Source organism: Suricata suricatta, chromosome 3 (genome assembly GCF_006229205.1).
Source record: "Suricata suricatta isolate VVHF042 chromosome 3, meerkat_22Aug2017_6uvM2_HiC, whole genome shotgun sequence".
Taxonomy (NCBI): Eukaryota; Metazoa; Chordata; class Mammalia; order Carnivora; family Herpestidae; genus Suricata; species Suricata suricatta.
The window spans coordinates 151,592,304-151,604,571 of record NC_043702.1 but is presented as its reverse complement, the minus strand read 5'-3'; the positions used below and the strand labels follow the sequence as shown (position 1 = coordinate 151,604,571).

Below are 12,268 nucleotides of genomic sequence, written 5' to 3'. Positions count from 1 at the left end.
AAACGATAAGGAGGGATGCTCCTAGGTTCCTATCATCTCTTGAAGACAGGAATTAGTCCCGACAATTAAGCTGGATGTAAACCCAAATGATTTCTGGAGCACAAAGTAAAAAAAGGGGAGAGAGAGAGGGGGAAAAAACCCTTGAGAGCTCAGCTTAAAAGCAAAGAAAGGTAGGGGCGCTTGGGTGGCTCAGTCAGTTGAGCGTCTGGCTTCGGCTCAGGTCAGAGCTCACGTTTGTGGGTTCGAGCCCCGCGTCCGGCTCTGTGCAGACAGCAAGCTCAGAGCCTGGAGCCTGCTTCAGATTCTGTGTCTCCCTCTATCTCTGCCCCTCCCCCTCTCATGCTCTATCTCTCTCTGTACCCAAAATAAATAAAAAACATTAAAAAAAATTAAAAAAAAAAGCAAAGAAAGGTAGAATCAGGTAGAAAATCCAAGAGAAGATATCAGTAAAAGCCCACTATCATATGGAAAGAAGAAAATGAAAATGGAAAAACTAAAGATGCTATTTCAAAAGAAGGAGAATTTATCCCTCCACACCACCCCCACTGCATTGTACACAAAAATCGTGCTCAGGCAAGCAGGGGGAAATTCAAAGGAAAACTCTTGACAGCAATAAATAGGAGAATCAAAAGAAGCCAGACCTTCAAGAAGGGAGGCCCAAATCAAAGATGCCTCTCTCTTTCTCTCTCTCTCTGGACAAGTCGGGCAAGATGCAGAACCAGAATAGCACAATGGAAAGTCTGGCATGGCAGAAGCATCTAAATGCATGACTGCTGAATGCACAAGTCCTGAATTCCCTGCACAAGCCCTAGCCCTTTAGCTGACCAGTATAATGACTGCCACCTGCCTCCACGTGAGGCTGCGGAGCACAGTGATGTGGAAGAGATGGTTCGGGGGAAGCAGGCTGCCCAGCCTCAAATCCCAGTTCTGCCCCCCAGCCGGTTCTATAACCTTGAGTCAGTTGCTTACCCTCTCTGCCCATGTGCTTATGTAGAAATGGAGATGATAAAACCATCTTAAAGGGTTGTTGGGATGATTAAATGGGTTAATACCTGCAAAATACTTAGCATGGTCCCTGGGCATGGCTAGCACTCACTGAGTATTAGTTATAATTACTATTATTTGTATTATTGCTGTGAATCTTATAATTAAAAAAAATTGGTACCTAGTCAGCTTCCACACCACTAGTGGAATTTCTCTGGAGAGTAGTGGGTTTGTATAAACTACTGGCTATATGCATGGTGCCTGATGAGTTGTGCTAATAGTCCTCTCCTTCTCTCAGGGAGGTATCTTGCAGTCAAGTGTAAGAGGACGGAGACAGTAAAAAGTAATCTGGCTAGAATTATCATCGATGTTAAAACCTTCAGATAAATGACATGAACTCCCAATATCTGTAGGACAGCATCACATTTAACACAAGACAATGGCCCTTTTATCATGTGAGAGGAAAAATCTAACTGCAAAATGGAAGGTTCGAACCGTTACCACCCTAATCTGAGGGGTCAGTGTTGGCATCACTAGCAGCAGGTTAACCAGATATTATGTATTTCCTAACGTTATACAACATGAAGGACCCGACATCATGTGTTATGCATGCTCGTCAAAACTGTGTAACGTGAATAGATCTGGCCATTGGAACCAACTTCCAATTTATAGGAAGTACAGGATACAAGAAGAAGTTAAGCAACACCCCAAGGAAGCAGCCGGACAAATCTAGAAGGCGAGACAATCTGCAAGAAAAGTGGCCTGGTCTACTCAGCAAATCAGTGTCCTGGAAAAGGAAAAGTACCAGGTGGAAGGAGACTTAAGGGACATAAAAACCAAAGTGCATTAGATATTAGCTTGGACAAACCAGTTTCAAGGACATTTTTAAGATAATTAGAGAAATGTTTACATGGCCTGGATATTACATGAGATGAAAATTTAGATGAGATGAAATGGAAAAGTGAAGATCTCAACTGAAATAACAGACTAGAAAACAGTATGTAGAATACAACCTGGTTTTTCATGACCATACCTCTGCTTCCTCTATCTTCTACCATGTACATGTACTGTACAGTTTGAAAAGAGTATTCAAAAGAATAGAGTGCAGGGAGGAAGAGAAAGAGGAAAAAAGAGAAAGGAAGAAGGAAAGGGACAGGGAAAGGAAGAGGAGTAGAAGGGGAGAGGGAGAGGGTAGGGGAGGGAAAAGCAGGTTTTGAATTCACTATTCTTAAAGCTCAGATTGTGACCAAGTTTAACACTGTGATTCGGCAAAAACCATCTTCTGAAGATACCACACACAAGTCCTGAAATGTGGGTGGCAGTGTGATAGTAGTGTGGTAGTAGATGTGTGTAAATGTGTGTGGTAATGTGGCAGTAGAATAAGAAAGGGAGTTCAAATTCCACCATCATCTTTTTGTGGTCTTACTAAAGAGTATTTTACCAATGTGAGCTTTAATGGTTTCAACTCTACAATGGGAAGAAAAATAACCTTCCTACATACTGTTTGTAGCAACATTATCCATAATACTCTCAAAAGGGAAACTGCTCAAGTGCCATTAACAGTAGAATGGATAAATCTCAAAGTCTCATGTCCCAGGAACCCCGTCAGTCCCAGGCAAACTGGGCCACTGGTCACCCTAGCTGTGGCCCACTGTAGAGGAGATGGAGTTTGGAGTTCAAGGCCTGCTTTCCACGGAAACCTCAGAAAGGTCGTGCCCTGAGTATACAGACAATGTTCCAGAACTAAGGACAAAACCAAACCAGACCCACTTGAACAAAGCACAGAATGACTTCCCCATAGGTTGAAGGTGACCAGCCAGTAATTTAAGTGCCTACTAGAAAAAAACTTAACACTTTTCAGAGGGATGATAATGACATCTAGGGTGTCTATAATGTATTAGCCAAGATGTCCAATATATCACAAAAATTAGTAAACATGAAAAAATACAGAAATGAGATCCATGGTCAAGAGAAAACCCAATGAAGAGAAACAGAACAAACCACAGATGATGTAGGTGTTGAAAATAGCAGATAACAATTTTTAAATATTGCTACATGTGTTTTAAAAATAACAAGAGAAAGGAAATGTCAGAAATTATATTGGGCACTGAAAAAAAGAACCAAGTGGAAATCGTAAAACCAAAAAAATACAACATCTAAAAATAAAAAATTCATTGGATGGTGTTATTAGATTGTAAACACAAAAGAAAGGATTGGTGGACTTTAGAAATCATCTAAACTGAAGCATACAGGGCGGGGGGTGGGATGGGGAGGAAAGCTTCTTTCAATGACCTGTGGGACTGTGTTGAACAGTCTAACAACCATGAGAGGAGTTAAGACAAAAGTAAAAATGGGATGGAAAGAAGTATTTGCTAGAAAGTTTCCCAAATTGAGGAAAAAACACCACCCGCAGAGCCAGAATATTTACGTCTTGCACTTATCCAAGCCAAAGAAATACAACAGCAACCATATGCAGACTCATCACAGTCAAACTGCTGAAAACCAAAGATAAAGAAAAGATATTCAAAGCAGCTCCTCACAAGAGAAACAAACTTCCAGCTGTAAAATAAATAAGTCATGGGAATGAAAAGTACAGCATCAGGAACGTAGTCAATAATATAATATTTTTAATGTAATAATTTTGTACAGTAAATGATACTTGTAATAGTGGGCATTTCATAATGTATATGTTGTCAAATCACTATGTTGTACACCTGAAACTAATATAATGTTGTACGTCAACTATACTTCAATTAAAAAAAAAAGTAACTCCCAAAACAAAACATACAGGGAACAACAATCAGCATCACAGCTGACTTTTCATCAGAAACAGTGGAAGCCAGAAAACAAAAGAATGACATATTTAAACTGTTGAAAGAATATTTTATGATTTCATTTATACAAAAAAATTTTTCTTAAAGCAAGGAAATGCTTACATAGCGTTAGAAGTCAGGATAGTGACTCGTTTTCAGGGGGAAATGAAGGGAAGGGGGAGGGTGGGGGCTCATGGGACGCTGCAATTGTTTTTTCTTTATCTGGGCACTAATCACATAGCTGCTTTCAGTTTGTAAAATTTCACTGAGCTGTACACTTTAAAATATGTGAATTTCTCTAAGTATTTTAAACTTCCATGAGAAGGCAAGGGGGAAAAAACCTTGTAAAAATACATGAAAGGATTAGAGAAAATATACATTTAGGACCTACTACTGTGTATAACGGTGATAGCGAGCATTTTATGAAAGCTTGTTATTATTGGTCTTATCATCATCCTACAGAAAGTTTTGGGGGATCTAAATGGTCTTAAGAGCGGACTCAGAAGCCCTAAGCTTCCTGGGGGCAAACGTAACTCGTCAATTTCATCTTAAGCTCTTTTTAGCCTGCACAGTGCTGTGTTTACAGTATTCACTAAAATTCTTATGAACTGAGTGCTTTTCCAGTTTAGGATAACATTCAGACACAAGGTTGCATTTGGACACTTTTGTTTCCGTCCACTGCAACCCACTTTATACTTCGTAGTTCTTGTTCTTCAGATCTGTTGACTTACAAAGATGGCGGCGGCATCATTACACCTTTGAATGCTCTACATACAACAAATACCTTGCTCTTCCAGAAAAGGCAGATATAGGTGCCTGAGGACTAAGGCACCAAAAAGGCAAACGTATAAACTAACCTAAGCAAAAGACTGCAGGCATCTTTGATGCACACACTCCCCCTGAGCTGAATCTTCCTAAGTCCAAAAAAAGCCTAGACCACCCAGAGAGAAGCCCCAAGGGAGAGGATACAGATGCTGCTGACCGAGTGTCACAGAAACCAAAGCTAAAACACCACCAATGGCACGAGCTGCAAAGCTCCCCTCAGTGTTGGCTTTGGCAGCAAACCTGACACCCCTTATCAGCAGAGATACCTTTGAAGTAGCTGGCAGCCTCCCATCTTCTACACAAATAAGTTCAGCTTGCCATCGTATTCTTTTCTCCAAAGAGGATCTCTTCATCAGATATGAGAGAATAAAGTTCAATTAATCAGAACAGATTTTTGCTACCATCAAGACAAATTGGGTAAGATGAACAGCTGTCTGTAAAGCACTGCGCCACGCTGTTCGTGATCATGTTATAATGTGGAGGAAATCCAATCAGTTGCAGATACTGTGTTTCATCGAAACAAGGTGTAGTGTGGACTGGGGAGGAGAGGGGGGGAAATCAGTCAGCCACTCCTTCTGCCAAAGATGTTTCCAGGTTAAACTCTTTCTCAGAAGAGCAGAACACAGCCTTTGGAAACCCATTCTTTCTCCATTTATTGAATTTATACTACCTACATTCAACTCTACTGGCATTGTGGATCACTTCTCATTCACTTATCTATGACAACCCTATCACAGAACACACCCCCTTATAGTAATCAGTCTCCTCACATAAGCAAAGTAGCTGGACTCAAAAACGGTAGAAAATCCTGTCCTCACCTAAAGGAGACAAACAGATAGGTAGGTACCTATTTTTAGTACCTGCACTGCTTTTAGTTTCAAATCTCCTTTATCCTTTTATACTGACAGACCCATTTCCTTGGTGCCAAATGAAATCTGACCAGTCATGGCAAGTCTGGGACCGATCAACCAATGGGAAAGGATATCTGAAGACTCTAGAGAAAAGAATTAATTGTGCCCTCTTACATTTCTTCCTCAGTACCCTTCTAATATCTCCCACTTTCTGTAGTGTGACTTATTTATCTGAATCCAGATTTACCCTTTGTCGTCCTCCAAGAATAAAGTAGGGAAACCCCAATGGGATGCCCAGCCTAAATGCTTCAACATTACTGCAGGGGCAAAGGGGCTCACCTACAGATAGAGACAGATAGACGGGATCTCACGGCTTCAGATGTCCTCTGTGCTCCTGGGTTTTCCCAAGATGGAAACCAGAATACCTACAATAGTGGTTCTCAAACATGGCTGTATGCAAGAATCACCTAGCTCTCTCCCAGAGACGGATTCAACTGCCCTGGGATGGGACCTTAGCATGCTATGTTTTAAATTATTTTTTAAATCAACTTTAATGAGGCATAATTTACATACAATAAAATGTATACATTTTAAGTGTACAGTCCTTGACAAGTCCAGACACTCATGTAGCCACCGTCATAATTAAGATTGCATGACATTTCCATAATCCTTAAGTTTCCTTCTGTCCCTCTGCAGTCAACCCCTCACCCTACCCTGGCCCCAGGCAATTTGCTTTTTGTCAAAATAGATTAGAGCTATCTTTTCTAAAATGTCGTATAAATGGAATCGAACACAATGTTCTCATTGTGTCTGGCTTCTTTTAATCAATATAATGTTTCTTGAGCTCATCCTCATTATTGTATCTATCAGCATTTCATTTCTTTTTATTGCTGAGTCGTATTCATATATGGATATACCACAATATGTTTTTCCATTCATCTGTTGATGGATATTTGGGTCGTTTCCAGTTTGGGTATTATGAATATAATATGAGTCTCCTAAGGCAGTTATAACAAATTACTGCAAACTTGGCGACTTAAAGCAACATTTACTCTCTTAATTTTTTCAATTTGTATTCAATTTATTTAAACTAAACAAACACACAAGAAAAGACCATTTCTCCCACCCCCACATCCCTTTGCCTCTGGCAACCACCAATTTGTTCTCTTTATCTATAAGCTTAGGGGTTTTTGTTGTTGTTGTTGTTGACTGCACACATAATAAAGATCATATGGTATTTGTCTTTCTCTGTTTTATTTCACTTACTAGAACAATGGCCTTGAGGTCCATCCATGTTGTTGCAAATGGCAAGACCTCAAACTTTTGTATGCCTGAATCGTATCCCAGTGCATACATACACTACAACTTCTTTATGCATTCATCCAGTGACAGGCACTTGTGTTGCTTCCATAGCTTGGCTACTGTAAATAATGCTGCAGTAAACACACAGGTACATCTATCTTTTGGAATTAGCGTTTTCGTTTTCTTTGAATAAATACTCAGAAGTAGAATTGCTGGATCATATGGTAGTTCTATTTTTAATTTCTATTCTCTTACACTTCTAGAGGTCAGAAGTCTAAAACCCATTTCACTGGGCCAAAACCAAGTATCAACAGGGCTGCTTTCCCCCTGGAGGTTTTCAGGGACAATCTGTTGCTTTGTCTTTTCCAGCTTCTAGAGTTGCATTCCTTGGCTCATGGCCTCTTCCTCCATCCTCAAAACCAGTGGCCTAGCATCCTCTCCCTGTGACTCTGCTTCCTCTGCTTCTTTCACATGCCCTTCTTTTTTGTCTGTAATCTCCCTCTGCCTCCTTCTAATAAAGATACTTGCGATTGCATTAGGACCCACTTAGATAATCAAGCATAATATCCTCATCACAAGATCCTCAGATTCATCATATGTGCAAAGTCTTATATGGATAAGGTAAACTCATAGATTCCAGGAATTAGGACATGGCCATCTTCAGAAGGGACCATTATTCAGCCGATGACAAAAGCTATTATGAATTATTAGGTACAAGTCTTTGTGTAGATATATACTTCTATTATCTCTTGCATAAATATCAGCCATGGCATTGCTAGGTCATATGGTAAGTACACACTTAACTTAATAAGAAATGGCCAAACTATTTTCCAACGTGGTTGTACCATTCCAGCAACATAAGAGAATGCCATCCATCCTTACTAACACTTGTTATTGTCAGTCTTTTTAATTTTAACCATTCTAGAGAGTATGTAGCACACTCCCCATTGCTTTAATTTGCATTTCCCTGATGATTAATGATATTGAGCATATGCTTAATGGCCATTTATATAACTTTTTACTGAAGTGTCTATTAAAATCTTTTGCCTATTTTTAAAGATTTGGGTAGTTTCTCTTCTTATTATTGAGTTATATGCATTGCAAATATATTCTCTCAGTCTGTGATTTGTCTCTCATTTTCCCTAACAATGTCTTTCCACGTACCAAAGTCCAAGAATTGATGGTGTCCAATTTATCTTTTTCTTCTTTTATTGTTCATGCTTTTTATATTCTAAGAAATTTATTTCCTCAAGGTCACAAAGATTTTTTTTTTTAACTCCCCCAATGCATCTTACACATGGGCAGAATTGAGAACTACTGAACTACTGATCTATCAGGAATCTGACCTAACTTGCTTCATTTAATCTTCCTACCATAGGAATTTAGGGTAATAAAAGCAAAATAAAAGTACAGCTTGCTGGAATACTATAAAAAAGAAGAAAGAAGAAGAAGAAGAAGAGGAATAGGAGGAGGAGGAGGAGGAGGAGGAGGAGGAGGAGGAGGAAGAAGAAGAAGAAGAAGAAGAAGAAGAAGAAGAAGAAGAAGAAGAAGAAGACGACGACGGCGGCGGCTACAATTCAGTCTTGGGGCTGTCTGTATTGACTGGCTTCCAAGACCGAGTATGAGCAGCTAAGGGCTAGAAACAGTGAGCTAAAAAGCAAAGTCAGAGGTACTTTTGGTGTGTTCCAGCTAAGTGAAAGAAGAGAGAACAGAACTGTCCTCTCCCTTGTGGGAAAAAGCACACCCAAGTATACTTCAGTTTAAAATGAGAAAGTGGGAAAACTGATTTCTATTCTTGGTGAGATTCTTTAGAACACGTCTCTCATAGAGACGACGTAGAGCTGGAAGTCAAACTTGGCAGTGTTTGACCACTGGTTTTGAAGCCACCGCATTAAACAAATGAAGGTGGCAGCAATAATATTTGCCTAAACCTTGGTTCCAACAGGGGTTAGACAGACTGAGCTTTCATTACACGAAAGGAGATGTCAGGAGCACCAAATGGACTCAATTTCCTCCGGAGTCCTAGACAAAGTGGGTCTGTTTCTCAGTTGTGGACAGGAGGCTACTTTCTCTAGATGTTATATTTAGCTAAAGGAATCTCTACCATGGCTTCGTGCAAAATGTAAAATATGTCCCAACAGACATAACCACAAACCAGAGGGCCAGCGAGGAGCATCCCTTAAGGGGGTTCATAGAACAGAGGGGCCAATTGTGCAGCCGCCCTGACATCCCCAAATTAGCTGAGTTAGCTGTGAGCCAGAGTTTTGGCCAGTTCTCACATTTAATGAGTCTTTGTTTCCCTCTTACTAGAGATCCTGCCCTTGGGGAGAAAAACACCTTGTCCCATTTCACTGTCAACTTCTAGCTGCTTGCCCAGACACCAGGTAAAAGAAACAACCCAATGTTGATGTCTAACACCGCCAAACCTTTTGTGTGCAAGAGAGTTGGGTTAATTCCCATAACTAAGTGAAATATATGGATTCAGTAGCAAAGAGTAAGAAAATCCAGCATACCCTTATTCTGCTCACCATACCCAGAATCCTAACAGAATATGTAGAAAGAAACCTCAAGTTCTAGAGCCAGATGACTGGATTTAAATACTAGCCTCACCTCAGTTTTTGATTAATTTCCCTAAGCTTTGGCTTTCTCCTTCATAAAGTAGGGATAATAATAACAGCAACTACTTTATGGAATTATTGTAAAGATTAAATATAAAAAGTTCTTTCTATTGCTCCTGGCACACAAAGTTTCAAAAAATGTCAGCTTTGATGATCATTACCTTTTCTAATGAATCAATAAGTTTTACAGATTAAAAAGAAATTATAAAAGGAAGAAAACTCATGATTTTTGCCAGTGAGAAATAGATCCAAAATCACATAAAGCTTAGGTGAATTTTCACAAGTATCTGCAGCTGAACCAGAAATAAAGGTATCTTTTCTAAAGCCTGTGTCTCCCGAGAAATGTGGATTTCCTTTTTATTTCTGGAACTGAATTTATAGGTTTAAAAAAAAAGGTATATCTACTTTATACAGTTGGATTCCAGTTTGGCATCTCTTGGTTACTGGTCACTATAGATAAAAGAATCTAAAGTAGTGCTTCATTTCTCAAGAAAGTTGGTCTTTACTTTCCTAAGCTAGCCCCCTCTCCATACCCACATCCACTTTTGTGTGCCCGAATCCTGAGGACTCCTGTTTACTTATCACAATTTAAGAAAGGTCACCCAATAACCAGAAGGAAGCTCCCAAAGTAGGACACCCGTGTCATCACAGAGCTACAGTGTATTAGATTTTGAAGGCAGCATGAAGACCATACAGGCCAAATACTCTTTTTTTTTTTTTTTTTGCAACTTTAGGGAACTAAGGCACAGAAAGAAGTAACTGTCTAAGGTTTCAGAGTTACTAGCACAGTTGAGCCCAAGAGGAAGAGTCACTTGGAAGAGACCTCTGCTCTGACAGAGGAAAGCAAGCCCTGGGAAGCCTCACAAAACTGACAGCATGACCAGGCTCATTCCTTAGTTCTCTTATCTGATTACTATATCTTAGCCAGTGGGATTCTAGTTCTTTATGTGCAACATACTGTAAACAAAAGAGAATAAAAAAACTGAGGTATGGCAAGAGAATGATTCTGTGCCCATTACTAGAAAGCAGAGAGGTTCTCATTTAGCCAAAACAGAATTAATTTACACTTGTGATCAGCCAAGCCTGCTTCTACCTTAGAACCCTCTGTCTACATTGGACCCCAGGGGAGTGAGAAAAGAGATTATTCCCCCAGTGGGATAGTAAACATTGGCTATTTAACAGTCCTATGCATATCGCTAATCAACTATAATTTAACTGATGAAAAGTTATAAAGATCAAGAGAAAGTCCTATGAGCTGCAACCATACACAACAATATGAATAAATCTCACAAACATATGTTGAATGAGAAAAACCAACAAAAAAGAGTACATACTGTATAAGTCTATTTATATAAAGTATGAAACAAGTAAAACTAATCTCTGCTATTAAAAGTCAGGATAGTTGTTATTCTTGGGGGGTAGGGAGGGGTGTCCCAACCCCCCAAGGACTAGGAGGAAGCATGAGCAGGGCCTCTAGGGTACTGAGCTAATCTGTTTCTTGATCTGGGAGCTGGTGAGCAGGTGTGTTCAGTTTGTAAAAATGCATTTAGCTGTAAGCCCATGGTATGTGCACTTTTCTTCAGTGAAATATAATATATACACAGTCCTGTGAGTAATTAGAAATTCTTCCTTATACCCCCAGCAAAGAAATTCACAGTTTATGGAGGCCAACTCTGAGACTGTAGCTAGGAATATCATCTAAGGGTAGATTTTCCTTCTGGAGGACAGGCCTCAAGTCCAATACACGACTCGTGCACTTAGACTCTTGGTGACATGTGAATGGCACTTGAAGAACCAGAAACACTTGTGGCTTTAATAACTGGCTGCCTTCAGCCTAAACACCTGTGAGATCTGGAGGGGCCGTAATACTTCTTCAGCTTGGTTCTTCTCTACCCTTCTAAAGCTGGGAGAAAAGGATGCTGAAAGCTTGGGTGACGTCTAGACAGCTGAACATCCCTCATAGAAGTTTTTTCTTAGATGAACAGAGAAAATAAAGGAGGAAATGATCAGTCAGTCCCTCTTCTCTAGAGATAATCTAACTAGCTGTCAAGGTCACAGTGAAGAGCCGAAATGGCAGCTGATTACTGTAAATAGGCTTATGATTTTTTCTCATAAAACTGTATTTTTTTAAGGAGTATGACATTATAATTTGATATATACACAGTGAAATGATTATAGTCAAGCCAATTAACATATCATCTCACCTGTGTGTGTGTGTGTGTCTGTGTGTGTGTGCGCAAAGCACCTGAAATCTACTCTTTAGCTTACATGCAGTATTCAATACAGTATTAACTACAGTTGTTAATTTTAGTCACATCCACATAACACCAAGCGTTGCAGAATAATTCAAATGAATGACAAGGAAGTAGAGCAGATGCTGGAAACTGTGATGAAATGGTGAAAAGGACCTCACCTCTAAATGAAGCCTGGCCCCAACCACAGTGCAGCCAGGTCACTAAAAATAGTCGGTGAACTCCAGGAGGAGTTGCCTTTCTCTTCCTTCTTTTCGTTGTCAAATGCTTTTTACTCTTTATATCCTGTCTCTAAGACACAGGAAAAGCCCCAACACAGATGCAATTATGTAAATGGAAGACCCTAAATCAGTTTTTTTTTTCACGTTGGTGTAAACTAAAGAAATTGGGCTCTAATCCCAGAGGTACTAAGATCCAGGAAATTTCCTAATGTTAAGAATTGGAAAACTGGCGACTGTAGGCCACAGCCCTGATTGTCCTTTCTCTCCCATCTTCAGATTTTAATTGTGGATTTTGTCAAATGAAAGCCAATGAATTTCCTATATATGAAACCAATAAAATAGCTCTACATACCCCCTTTATACCAATAACAGTGGAAAGAGTATTCGCCTTCTTTAAAATCT

The 12,268-nt window shown here is 39.7% G+C and overlaps 1 protein-coding gene across 9 annotated transcripts in view; it reads right to left on the bottom strand.

The window, feature by feature from the left end:
• Positions 1-12,268, bottom strand: part of SRGAP2 (SLIT-ROBO Rho GTPase activating protein 2) — a 227,132-nt gene that overhangs the window by 97,578 nt on the left and 117,286 nt on the right. The window lies entirely within an intron of this gene.